The sequence below is a fragment of the Canis lupus genome, chromosome 22 (assembly GCF_003254725.2).
Source record: "Canis lupus dingo isolate Sandy chromosome 22, ASM325472v2, whole genome shotgun sequence".
Classification (NCBI taxonomy): Eukaryota; Metazoa; Chordata; class Mammalia; order Carnivora; family Canidae; genus Canis; species Canis lupus.
The window spans coordinates 44,836,271-44,849,473 of NC_064264.1; the positions used below are offsets into that span (position 1 = coordinate 44,836,271).

The window sequence follows — 13,203 nt, forward strand, 5'->3', positions numbered from 1 at the left end:
GCATCGCTAAAGACAAACTTCCACTTTCCCAATTCCCCCCATGTCTGTATAACACAAGGACCAAACTGTTTCTTGTTATAAAACCTTAGCTTTGAATGTTAATCATTTATTCAACAAAGATTAGATTCATTTAGGTTGGTGACGTAGCAATGTAAATTTCAGAGCTCTATCTATAGGTCATGAGGAAAAAACTTTAGAAACTAGAACATTTTCATCCTAGTCTGTAATGTTATACAGAATGTGTTTCTCGTAGAAATCACTCATGTGCTGTTCTGAATTTAGTTCAGTCGTTGGAGGGACAAAAGGAGACTCTGAGCGTTAATGGAGGCACAGAAAGGAAGAGGAAAAAAGGTTATGTAAATTGCAAGAGCCAGCCTCCTCTCTATTCCGTGCAGACACTAACTCCTCTGTTTGATGTGATTTCAGCCAGCGTCCTCAATCCGAAACGTCTCTCCCCAGACAACTCACTGGATAATGAATTTCCCTGTAACAGGAACCAATGTCTTTCATTTAATAATTAAAATATTAATTCTTATCAATAAATATAAGTGCCTCCGATGATCCAGGCTTTGAACTCATATGCACTTAGGATGAAGTGCTTATGATTAAACAGAACTCTGGTGTGGAGGTTTTGTGCCAGGAACTATGAAAGAGCATGAACTCATTTGACAAATAACTATTGAGCACCTACTATGTGTCAGACACTGTTCGTGGGGCTTGAACTTCAACAGTGAATAAAACCAAATAAGATTTCTTTCCTTCTGAACTTTCTGTTTGCGAGAAGGGATGGAGATAATCAGTAAATAGGAACACTAGTGATGGCCAAAAGTGGAAGCAAGGAATCAATTAGAAGACATTTGCAGTAAAGCAGGCAGGAAGTGAGAGAGGCTCCTGTCACAGAGTTAGTTGTGGAGCTTTTGAAGAGTAGTTGAGTTCCATCCAAATCCTGATGGTATCATCAGGAAGACTTCTCAAAGGAGGATAGAGGCTGTGAGAACAAAGGGAATGGGGAATATGTGAAGATAGGAGAAAGTGAGAATTTATCAATTTTAAAAGGACAGATGGATTGTACTGGTTTATTATAGATCTGCAACTGTGACAGATTATCACTCTTCTGACTCCCCTGCAAATACTTCCCCTCCCTTCTTTCACACTCCTCATAACTAAATAGCTGGATTCTTTCCTGACTCAGATGGTTACATTCCTTGTGCTGGGCAAAGAAAGAAAAAAAGAAAGAGAGAAAGAGGGGGAGGGGAGGATGGAAGGAAGGAAGGAAGAAGGAGAAAGAGAGAAGAGAAGAGAAGAGAAGAAAGAGAGAGAAAGAAAGAAGAAAAAGAAAGAAGAAAAAAAGAAGAAAGGAAAGAAAGAAAGAAGAAAGAAAGAAAGAAAGAAAGAAAGAAAGAAAGAAAGAAAGAAAGAAAGGAAAAGAAAAAAAGTTTCTAGAATCATTTTTAATTTGGGGAATCAAGAAGAAGGTAAGGTGTAATTAGTGGGTTAATTTTCTTCATTTTAACTAAGACTTCCTTTAAATTCAGTTTGCATAATTAAAGGCTCTACTGGAAACCTTATCATTTTAGGGGGCATGGTGTGAAATGGGTCTTTGGCTCTCACAAACTTTGAGGTACAATTAAAAGTGCATTGGCACTGATGTGAATTCCCAAGCCCGATAACCTTCCCTCATCATGATATACCTTTGACAGCCACTGATACCCATCAAGGTCTTCCCAGTCCTTCTAGATGAATCTAGAATATTGGCAAATAGGTGCCCCCTCCCACCTCACCATTTTCCCTGCTCTGCTGCTGTTCCTAAGCCAGGGCGGGAGTGGGGGTGGTGGGGAGGGGAGGTGCAGGGGTCAGTTTACAGCCATCGCTGCTGTCACCTCCTCCATGGGCTTCTCTGGATTCTGTTTCTTGGTGTTCGCAGTTCTGTACTGTCTTTGGGTAGAAACAGAGTTGCAGCCCCTCGGCTGTTACCGTCCAGGGGCTAGACTGATTAGTCAAGCAGAGATAATACCCCTCTCCCTACCTTAGAGGCCCAAGTGAGTCTCACAGTCTCCTAAAAGAAAAGAGCTTCTCAGCTTCCCTTTAGATCCCCTTTTCTTCCTTAACCTCAGATCTCTTCCCTGAGGCCAACCTCAACATAAACACTCTTTGGCCTCTAAATTCCTGGCTTTTCCCAGACACCCCTCCATGAAACTGTTCTTGAAGATAGCTGTGCCTCCTTCCCTGAGCTTATCACCTCTGGCAAGTGGCCCACCAGGGTTTTAATCAGACATAAGTAAACTCAGTCCCTGTTTAGGCTCAGCTGGCACTCACAGGACCTGTCTATTTTTGTCTTAAAAAAAGAGAAAAATAACTTTTTTTTTTTTTTTTTTTTGTAAAATCAGCTTTGGACTAGATTCTCGAAAGCCTCTTTGAGTTAGTTACTCTATATTTTCATCTGGCCACCTTTCTATCATTTTCCTAAATTAAATGGAGCACCCCTCCCCTCTTGTGTTGTAAGTTGCCCCTGGATTTCCACACAGACCCACAAGGAATAATAGAGGTACAAGCCTATAATAACTTGAAACTTACTTGGAATATTGTCAGTCCTGGTTTTCAGATTGTTTCTGTTTTTCTTCAAGTGTGCCCATTGTTTTGTATTTTTGTTTTGGGTTGTTTTGGTTTTGCTTCTGTCTTTTAGTTGTTTTTGTTTTTGGACATCAGTTGTTCCATTGACATCAAGCCTGGCTTTGAAATTCAGATAAGAAGAGATGACTTTCCTCATGGGAGGACTAAAACTAATTGATAAATTGTTACTGTGCTACCTTTTAGGGCATGATCTACAATTAAAATACACACACAGAAAGGACATTAAAGAATGTGATAGATCGGATTCAACCTCTTAAAACAAAGAAATTCAGAATTAATGCTCAAATCTAAAGTCAAATATGCAATATTAAGTTTCGTAAAGTATTTTGCTCTTGAGGAAAACATTAGCTAATGCCTAGATCTGAAAAATACCATAGCAAGATATATAACAAAAGCCCAGATTTGCCTTTTTTTATTCATCTCATTTTCATACAAATATATAGTTTTATATACTTACGATAAGAAGAAGGGTTTAAAACCAAACAGTCTAATGTTGTTTCTGTCTTTGTATAGCTGATATTGACTGATGGTCATATTCAAACCAATTCAGAAGAAATGCTTCCTCATTCCCTGAGCTCTGAAGATTTATGAATTTGACTTTGACATCAACAACTATGTAGCATTTAATACCAAATCAAATGCAACATCAAATTGCCTTGTATTCATTTCATTTAAGTGAATTTGCAGATTTATGGCTGACTGGCACAGCTCCAGAGAACCAGGGAAAGGACAATCATAGCAGGTGATTGTAGGAAGGGAAAATGAAGTAAATATCTGGGAATTAATTACTTGTAAGGTTAAGGTCCATTTTGGAAAAAGTAGGAGCAATTTATTCTGCAAACAATTTGCAAGCATCCAGAGTACAACAAAGTAGCAGGTAACATGGATTTCTCAAAAACAAACCATGCCAAACAAAACTAATTACCTTCTTTGACAAAGTGACAGAATCTATAGACTGGAAGACCCACTGGTCAGAGCTCAGTTTAACCCTTTGCACAATTATCAATTCTATTTCACGTGGAAAGATCATTGACAAACTTACAAAAAAAAAATGGCTTGGGGACATCTGGGTGACTCAGCGGTTGAGCGTCTGCCTTTGGCTCAGGGTGTGATCCTGGGGTCCGGATCCAGTCCCACATCAGGCTCCTCACAGAGAGCCTGCTTCTCCCTCTGCCTGTGTCTCTGCCTCTCTCTGTGTGTCTCTCATGAATAAATAAATAAAATCATAAAAAAAATGGGTTAGGTGAAATAATTGTCAGATAGATAGTGAACTATTGGCAAAATGTTCTTAGGATTGGTGAATAAATAGTATATGAACAAATTTGTGGTTATTTAGAAGTCTTACACAGTTTTGATTGTAGTTTAATTTTTTTTTTCATGAATCCAAGAATGGATTCATGAAAGAATGTAAAACATGTTCAGTGGTTTGAAACAAAGTCAGCTTTTTGGAATATCTTTGCCAAACTGTCTGAATAGAAGATAGAGAATCCAAAATGACTTTTAACAAATTAGAATTGTATTCTAATTGGGAAGGAATAATGTTTAGTGCTAAAAAAAATAGTGTCCAAGAGGGGAAAAAAATGAAATCCCATAAATACAAAACGTGAAAATGAAGCTGTTTGCATTAGTATCAATTACTTGCTCTGCTTTTTTTGTTTGTTGCATCTCTGCCCCAGACCACACTACCTGTTGAAAGGGAAAGATATAGGGCTCATTTGAGCTAATCTTGTCACCATCATATATCAACACTGTCATTTGATTACTGAAAAGGTGAAATCTTTTTATCCATTCAGTGAAGGGGTGTTACTTTGAAGCTTTAGTCACTGAATGACTATAAATAGAGAGATATGGCAATAAAGCTGTGTGTATACCCAATTATAGAAGGAGTATAGTTGATTAGCTCAAAAGAAAATAAGGGATACACAATTTTTTTACAAGAATATGGTTAATTTTCCACTAAGTTATCTTTTTTGATCAAAGATATCATGCAACAATTAATGCATTTCATCTGTGTCTGCCACCAAATAATTTTTTGGCCTCAATAAAAATACTTCATAAGAGGTGTGCCTGAGTGGCTCAGTCAGTTATATGTCTGCCTTCAGCTCAGGTCATGATCTCAGGTCCTGGGATTGAGCCCCACGCTGGGTTTCCTGCTCAGTGGGGAGTCTGCTTCTCTCTTTGCCCCTCCCCCCCTCCACTTGTGTTCTCTCTCCCTCTCAATAAATAAGTAAAATCTTCAAAAAAAAAAAAAAAAAAAAAACCACATTGATAGCAATTACTGGGAATCATAATTCTCTTGCTTTTGCCAGAAGTCAGGAACATAATCATATGCCAATTACTCTTGGTGCTTCATCTAGAAAATGGCAATATTCACAGTACTTTCTCATAGGATGTTATGAAGATCACATGATATATACTATGTAATTATGAGAGTGTCTGGCACATGGGAAACACTATATAACTGTCAGCTATTTTTTGTACTTTCTCAAGAACAAAAAAAAATTGCTAATAATAATCATGATCCTTAGTATCCATTTAAAATCTATCTAGGTGTATAAGAGATGAACATTATTTTTTCTCTAGCTGAAGGCAGATGCTTAACTGACTGAGCCACCCAGATGCCCTTCTAAACATAGACAACAGTCTTTTTAACTATGGCATGATATATGTCCAGTCTAGCTTAGTGGTTTCTGTGTCTCAGTACAAAATAACAATGTTAACATGATCAATTTCATATTACTAAATAAATGAAAAAATATGCAGTGATCATTCTAAGAATTTTTAAAAGGAAACAACATCTTTAAAATAATAGAATTAACATTGTCTAATTTTGCATAACCTCTGTGGAGAAGGTAGTCTCAGATTTATTTTTAATAAGACCTTGTTTGAAATATTCTTCAGCAGCATTATTGAAATAAAAGAGCAAACATCCTAGCTAAATATTTTATTTTAAATATACAATTTATTCTAATTGTTTCATTTCAAAAGCCTTATTTAATTAGTCAATCACAGTAAGAATAGTTATGATTGATTGAAAAATATTTCAGGGAAAATGGTTTTGTGTGGTATTGAAAATATTAGTAATCACAGAGTTTTCTTTTAATGAAACAACATTTACATTTTTAAGAATTTTTTATAATTTCAATATATAGGTACAATTTTAACTTTCTTGCTTTATATAAATTTATCTGTAAAACTTCTAAATGAATAAAACTTTTGTACTACTTTGCAAAATATGTCATTATTTAAGCATGGAAATTAATTTTAAAAGTGAGTACACCCTATGTATTATCAGTGTCATGTGCAGGGGCTTAAAATTATCAATGTTATTTAAATTTGAATATTTTACCTTCCATGGTAATGTGCTAATGTTATCCATATAGGTGAGTAATATATTTTAGGAGCATCTTAACATGAAATGCTCTTTGGTTTCCTTACTTATTTTCTCATTAGGAGGTCACTACAAGTTTATCCATGGCAGAGGTAAATTTAAATAATGAGAAGATAATGGACAGGAGAAATACTTGAAGCTTTTGTAAGGGTTACTCATTGCTCTTAGAGGGAGATTTTAGTCCTGTCTTTTTCTTCATATGTATGCAGTTCTTATTTTTTATTTATTTTGTTGATTAATATTCCTTGACTTTTATTTCTAAGAAAATCTTTAACAGACATCTACATAATATTATTCAAAAAGCACCATATGTTTAACTTTTGATTTCAAGTTCCAGTAGGCATTTATTTGAAATGGAAATCTCTGAATAATCTTTTAGAATTTACGCTCCAGCATCACAATGCTGGCAGTTATACTAAGTCATTGATATTGTCAGCATGGTCAGTCTTGATTTATCTTTCTAGTATATTAGGTATAATGTAAGCGAATTAGAATTATTGGCCAATAGAGTTTTTGTCACATATGCTGAAATAATGTTATACTCAACTTTTTCTGTTTCTATCTTGGAACTGGCTTTTGGGGCCCACTTAATTTGACATATTTGGCAGACTGAACCAGAACCTAGCTTGGAAAGACACAAAAACTACATGGGCAAATGATCTGCCAAGTGACCCATGAACAAAAGCGAGATTGGGTTGCCCTTTGAAATAAACCTATTTGAATTTTATTATCTCTAGAGCACCTTGTGTCTCTAATCTTGTGAAAGGTTAGTATTCCATCCATCAGAACAAGATTAGAGTGCTGGTTGGTGTCTGCTCTTGGTGATAACTGAATGCAGCAGTTGGAGCTGGAGGAAGAAGATTCATTACCATCAGCAGTTCAAAAAGGAAAGGGGAAATAGGCATAGAGGGTCACATTTACAACATAAGCCACATATTCCTAGGTCAGGGTATTTAAAACCAAACCAAACACAAAAGACTACTATGTTGGAGAAGCTTTGCAGAGCCCTTTAAATCTGCAAAAAGCAGAGCTTTTTTAAGACTACACTTTATAGAAATTACCAATTTCTGATATGTAGATAGATGCCTTATTGAAAACCATTGCTAATTGCTTTGGGGAAGATTTTATGACATACATCAGAATAAAAATAAGAATGATATCATACCACTGTATAACATATGGCTAATAACAACAAACACATGTTATAAAACATCCAATAAAGTCTAAAATAATAAGCTTGTGGGATGAATAAAAATTCTTAAAGATTACTCAACTGAATATCTTCTTTTGAGTACTTTTATGTATGACCTATATAATATAGGAGTTGAAATATAAATAATATGAAAGTTACTTGTAAACTTAAAATATGCCAATGGATCAAAGTAAGCATGTTGCTTATCCTGGATAAGGACTGTGAAATTTGATTTTAGCACTGTGAAAAATAAGATGCACATATTCACCATTGTACAGTTTCTCAAAAGATATTGTCATTCACAAATTGATACTTTATGATGTCTTTAATAATGATTGTTTTCATTTGTTGCATTTCAACTGATTGATGTTATGAAAGTAAAATTGGCATCAAATAGCATGAGATTAATGAATTCAATATTTTTTCTTTAGGAAGAACCTGTTAAATGGCAAAGTAAAGCTCATCACTGTTAAGCAAATTTAGATCAATGTTAAATTAATTCGTTTGCATTTATACCTTAGATAATAATGTCTTACTATGTACCTATACTGGGATATCTATTATTTATTTTCTCATCGAAGTGGATAATTACCTTTGAATTAAACATCTATGATGTCTAAGTGGGGCTGATGTTAATTACCTCTTGACAAATTTAAGAAATAAAATGATTCCTAACACATGACTTGGGGAAGCAGTGCACCTTTAAGTGTTATCCGAGAAGCTCTGATAATGGACAATGGAATTTTATTGGTTACTGATTACATCAGTTTGAGAAATCCTTTCTCCATCTAGAAATAGACAGAAATTATCTATATTTTTAAAAATATTCATTTGAATACCAAAAATGTTATTATCAGTGAATAACTGCCTAACCTTACTGGACCATTATTTTACAGCCAGCATGCTGTGTCTGAGACTACTCTCCCTCTCTTTCTCTTTTAGTTAATTAAGTCCTTCTTACTAACCAGCATGAATATACTAGATATAGAGTCAAGAGACTCAAATTCTATCTCTGTTAATTTGTTTATAAATTTTGTAATTTTTTAGTAAATTTCTTATTTGTTTTCTGTCCTCTCCAGCCTTTTTTTTTTTTCTTTTTTTTTTTTTTGGTCTTAATTATTGGACTTCCCTTTTTAGGTTTATTAGATATAATAATTTCATTCTATATTTTTATGATTTTTTGGTTTATATTTTTATTTTTTTTTTTTTTTTTTTTTTTTATTTATTTATGATAGAGAGAGAGAGAGAGGCAGAGACACAGGCAGAGGGAGAAGCAGGCTCCATGCACCGGGAGCCCGACGTGGGATTCGATCCCGGGTCTCCAGGATCGCGCCCTGGGCCAAAGGCAGGCGCCAAACCGCTGCGCCACCCAGGGATCCCTGGTTTATATTTTTAAATAGATTCTTTCCGCCATCACCAACGAGCATTTATGTGTTTAAAAGATCTTTTTATGTTAAAATAATACCTATATTTTAATTATGAAAGTGATTTATAGTCACTGTAGAAACTTTAGAAAAGTAAGCAGTGTAGAAAGAAGAAAATACAAAAACATAACATTTTGCCCATTGTAAACTATTTTTATATGTGTGTTCTTATTTGTGTATACATATATCTTTTAACAAAATTGAGATTGTATTGGATATATATTTTCATATCATTTTCTATCTCAGCTTTTTCCATCATCATGTCTTCTACTGAAAGTAGATTTGCTGTAAATCTTGTAATGTTTATGTTTTAAGAGTCTTCAGTTAAATAGACTTTTTCAAAATACTATACCTAATTTTGTATTTGTAATTTTGTATCTCACACATCTGTTAAAGAGGGTCTCTAAATTGTATAAGCTTCCCTCCTCATAGAAACTATAGGTATTTTCCTGAAGCCAGATTATCTGGGTTTGCAATCCCAGCTACATCACCTGTTAGCTCTGTACCTTCAAAGCTACTCAGCTTTCTGCACCTCTATTTCCTCAAATGTAAAATTCAGATGATAATAATCACTATCTCATAGGGATGCTGATACGATTAAATTAGTTAACACATGAGAAGTCCTTGGAATAGTAGCTAACTTAGTGTTTGGTAAGTGTTAGCTTTTAAATATTTTAAAAACATAACTTTATATATAACATAATATTTTACATTGTGAATATGTCCTTCCTTGAGGATTTTTAAATTATTTCCCTTTTCTGCTATCATAAATAATAAGATAAGAGGAATGTTTTTGTACACAAATCTTTGACCTTATCTTTGGAATTGAACCATTTCCTTTTATTAGTGTTCTTTTCTACTGAAACATCCTAAATTTCACTTTTTCTTTTAAAAAAAAGTAAATTGGATCTTCTAGGTGGCTCGGTCAGTTAAGCATCCGACTCTTGATTTTGGCTCAGGTTATGATCTCGGGGTCGTGGGATCAAGCCCCACTCCCTCTCAAAAGATTCTCTCTCTCAAAATACATACATACATACATACATACATACATACATACATACATACTTCAGTAATAGATATTAAAATAGTTAAGATTCTTCTTGTACAAAATATATGTAATTAAAGACAACTCAAAAACAAAGGTGGCATATAGCAGAATATATTAATATATATTGTTTTTCAATTTCTTCTTTTAAAACTCATACTTGGTACTGACTCTTGCTTTCATTTTAATTTAGATGTCTCTTGAGTATAGTAAACTTGTTATTCTGAGACTTTTCATATCTTTTCAGCAATGCAGGTTTTTGATGAACCCAAAATGATATAACTTAACAATTTAACATTAAATTAGGCTATAATACTTTCATTACAAATTTAATTTTTTTCATTACAAATTTTATAATTAACTGTGCTTTTACAACTCAGCATTTCCCAATACACTCCACTTTTGCCTTCTGTTATCTGCGTTATCTACCCAGCCCCTAGTTACTTTGGTAAGCATTCCCTCTCCCTTTGGCTTTAATTAGGTCAGGTGTTACCAGACTCGCTTCCTTTCTCTTCCCAGGCAACACCTTTCCTCATTCATCATGGAGTAAGCTCTTTGTGCTATTGTCGAGGAAGGCAGAGGGTACCTGGGAAGGGAGTGGTAGGTGCTGGAAAAGAAAAAAGAGATACAAGGAAGAGGTGAAAAAACTGGCACACTCTTATCCCCCAAGACCTCGGCTACTGCCCCTCACATACTTTTCACATTTTGACCAATGATCTGCTTTCTTCTGGAGACCAGAACATCAGTTGTCTACCAATGTGAGATAGGAGAAGAGGGAACAAACGTGAAGGAAGGGGAGAACCAGGACTGATGTGTAATATCATCATTCCTTCTTCCCTGCCCATATATCCACTACCACTGCATTGATGAAAATAAAGTATTGGAGAATAGAAAGAGCTGCACCTTGAGATCAATGGGGAAACTTAAAGATATCCTGATACCTGGATCTCATTCCCAGGATCTCATTCCCAGGGATTATGATTTAATTTAGTCTGGAATGCAACCTGGCCCTCAAGATTTTTTTAAGTGGTTTTAATGGGCAATTGGTGAGAACCAATTAATTTTATGAAGAAGAGAAGTCGATGTCATTTGGCTGTTCTTCCTTACTCTCCTTAAGCACTGACACAATCTCTTGTTGCAATAACTCCAAGTCCTTATCACTGACGTTTCACTTATGCATTCGTTTTGGCCCCACTTCCCAGAGTCCTCCCCTGGTGTTTTGGTATTAGCAGATGTTTTTCCACCCTTGGCACAAGGAGGTAGTGGGTGAAGAAGTAAAGGGAGCTGGACAAACAACTGGGATTGTGAATGGAAAAATATATGATCCAAATTTGGAAACCTAAAAAAAAAAATCTTTTTTTTTCAGTTAAGTCAAACAAAATGTTGGGAATGATTTTAAAATCTATAATTTTGGTGCCTCATGAGTTAAACACGTTGTGGGTCATATCATCCCTGAACGAAAAATGGGTTGTGGGCCAGGCCTAAAAGTGTTGTCTGTAGGCCAAGACTAAGGAGCTGTGCAATGATGAAAGTGAACTCAGAAAGCATCTCAGCTTTTAATTTCATATGCACTGCTTAGAGTGAGATGGAAACACCGTCTGCAGGCTCAAAACAGTTGTTTGCACTTGGCAGCAACCGTCAGCAGATTTCAAATTTAATTCATGATTCTCGGAATTAATAGTTTATCTATACCACCTTGTGAACATAAATGGCCTAATCAGTCTTTCTCACTTTAAAAGACATCTTCTGGAAAAATAACCTACCAAGAAATGAAACATTTATCAAACTAATGTGTAAAGGATCACTAAGTATAGGAGAAAAAAAAAAGTTTAACCTTGGGAAATGTGTGTTCAAGCCAACAATTTCTGTAAACTACCTTATTGCTTCAAATCTCCCTGTATCAGCCAATTACATAGGTGCTGCTTCCCAGAGAACTTTCCTTTTGAAACTGAATTACACCCCTGGATCTACAAAGGAATTTGTTCTCTTCAGGTGACTTAATGGTTTTAAATTGAAGGATTTTGCAAGACATTGATTATTTTTAATAAACACTCATGATGACTTTTCACTAAAATTTTCTTCATGGAAACATCTAGTTGATTAGATTAGATGCATTAGAAAAATATAAAGTGATGATGTCCAATTGACCTGAATAATGCATTTAAAAAGGCATTGTTATATTCCTGGTTTCCTTGATTGATGAGTTAGGAGTAGTTCTCTAGACCCCTTATGTTTCCACTTATTTAAGATCTAACTTATAAGAGTTTCTAACACACAATGGGAGTAATATAATAAAAATAACCTTTGGATTCACATAGCGAGAAATTTTTAAATTATGTATTATAATATTTTTTGACAGTAGATATATTTATTATTTTCTGAAAATAATTCTTCTAGATTTATGGTGAGTGTTTTATTATATATAGGGCCTTGTAAAATGTTAAAGGAGATTTGAAATTTTTATTTTTATTAGTTACATTAAAGAGAAAGTTTAAAAACTATGAAATTTTCTTTATAATTTTATTGGTGTTATTTTTTTTCTTTCCCTTTTTCATTTCATACTGTCTATTTTATTTTATTTTTTTTAATTTTTTTTTAAATTTATTTATGATAGGCACACAGTGAGAGAGAGAGAGAGGCAGAGACACAGGCAGAGGGAGAAGCAGGCTCCATGCACCGGGAGCCCGACGTGGGATTCGATCCCTGGTCTCCAGGATCGCACCCTGGGCCAAAGGCAGGCGCCAAACCGCTGCGCCACCCAGGGATCCCCATACTGTCTATTTTATATGTCAGGTTTACTGTGGGATTTTCTCCTCGTGAAAATCTCCAGGGGCTCATTAAACCACAACATTAAAGAAAATTTAGGGGCATCTACTTTAAAAATCACTAAAGTCACTTCAATTGTCTAAATCATTTAAGTGATTTAAGAATTTACTTTTGGATTTTAGTTACTTTGCAAGGAAATATAAAGAGAAGAATGGGCTGCAGGTCTGTCAAAGCAAATTTTAACATAAAAGATAAAAATAATGGAGAAAAAGAACTTTTATTCTACTACTTAGAGATAACAGACTAATAATTAAATTGTCTTCCTGCCTACAATAAATTAAAGGCTTGATACATTATGTTGAACTTATTTATCTCCAAACATTTCACTTACAATTTTGACCCTTCATGCCAGGGATTGGCAAATTTTTCTGTAAAGGCACAGATATTAAATATTTGGAGTACTTTGAACCACATAAGCTCTCTGCTGCTAATTCTTCTTTTTTAACATTGGCATTTTATTTGGTTTTATTCAAGCATTTAAATATATAGGTGAGGGATCCTTGGGTGGCTCCGCGGTTTAGCGCCTGCCTTTGGCCCAGGGCGTGATCCTGGAGACCCGGGATCGAATCCCACGTCGGGCTCCTGGTGCATGGAGCCTGCTTCTCCCTCTGCCTATGTCTCTGCCTCTCTCTCTCTCTGTGTGACTATCATAAATAAATAAAAATTTTAAAAATAAATAAATAAATATATAGGT

At 34.9% G+C, this 13,203-nt stretch overlaps 1 protein-coding gene and 1 long non-coding RNA gene across 6 annotated transcripts in view; one reads left to right on the plus strand and one right to left on the minus strand.

Moving 5' to 3' along the window:
• The window catches only part of GPC6 (glypican 6), a 1,091,148-nt gene that overhangs the window by 533,952 nt on the left and 543,993 nt on the right, over positions 1 to 13,203 (plus strand). The gene's annotated exons all lie outside the window — the stretch shown is intronic.
• The window catches only part of LOC112656069 (uncharacterized), a 54,729-nt gene that overhangs the window by 31,977 nt on the left and 9,549 nt on the right, over positions 1 to 13,203 (minus strand). For 2 of the 4 annotated variants that reach the window (XR_004808336.2, XR_003134076.3), the window contains exons 3-4: positions 2,575 to 2,730; positions 692 to 988 (exon numbers count right to left, since the gene is read on the minus strand). This is a non-coding gene — a long non-coding RNA (uncharacterized LOC112656069). The remainder of the gene's footprint in view (positions 1 to 691; positions 989 to 2,574; positions 2,731 to 13,203) is intronic. The other 2 variants (XR_004808337.2, XR_003134077.3) reach the window with 2 other exon arrangements.